The following is a 1094-nucleotide window of genomic DNA, read 5'->3' as shown; positions in this document are numbered from 1 at the left end:
AGTGCCTGGTCTCTTTGTTGTCTGTGTTAATAACGTCTCTTCTCGGTTGGCTTAGTGATAAGTCCATGATATAATAAAGATTTCCTTAAATTCCTAAGACCAATACGTCTCCCAGGATTCTCTCTGTGTGTGTCTCATCACCCCGTCAGGACTCACTAAGACCAATACGTCTCCCAGGATTCTCTCTGTGTGTGTCTCATCACCCCGTCAGGACTCACTAAGACCAGTACGTCTCCCAGGATTCTCTCTGTGTGTGTCTCATCACCCCGTCAGGACTCACTAAGACCAGTACGTCTCCCAGGATTCTCTCTGTGTGTGTCTCATCACCCCGTCAGGACTCACTAAGACCAGTACGTCTCCCAGGATTCTCTCTGTGTGTGTCTCATCACCCCGTCAGGACTCACTAAGACCAGTACGTCTCCCAGGATTCTCTCTGTGTGTGTCTCATCACCCCGTCAGGACTCACTAAGACCAGTACGTCTCCCAGGATTCTCTCTGTGTGTGTCTCATCACCCCGTCAGGACTCACATGTGTGGTTTTGACTCTGTCTTTGCCTTTACTTTCTGCTTGCACAGATCCTCAAATTCAACCAGAGATGAGAGTTTAGGCCTTCCTCAGGTCTTTGCTGGGCATGTATATAGCATTAAGCATGCATGTGGACTTCTAGATTCTCAGAAATATATTGGAACTTTTCAAATCTCCCTGTGAACCTCTCACTCCACAGCTTTTTCTTTTTTTTTGGTCAGCTTTTTTCTGTTTTCCCAATTTCTACTGCTACCTCAGGAAGATGCTATGTTCAACAATTGCTACAGATTTCCAAGAAACACCCCATATCTATGTGCACTGAGTAAGACTGGAGTTGGGTCAAATAAAGATAAGTCCTGCAAACGGGTGTATTAGTTTGTTCTCGTGCTGCTATAAAGAACCGGCTGAGACTGGGCAATTTATAAATAAAAGAGGTTTAATTGACTCACAGTTCTGCAGGGCTGGGAGGCCTCAAGAAACTTATCATCATGTCGGAAGGGGAAGCAATCATGTCACTCTTCACAGGGTAGCAGAAAGGAAGAGTGCTGAGCAAACAAGGAAAACCGTCA

This window comes from Aotus nancymaae, unplaced genomic scaffold (genome assembly GCF_030222135.1).
Source record: "Aotus nancymaae isolate 86718 unplaced genomic scaffold, 86718_ANA_hifiasm-v0.15.2.pri h1tg000173l, whole genome shotgun sequence".
Taxonomy (NCBI): Eukaryota; Metazoa; Chordata; class Mammalia; order Primates; family Aotidae; genus Aotus; species Aotus nancymaae.
This window is presented reverse-complemented; position numbering follows the sequence as displayed.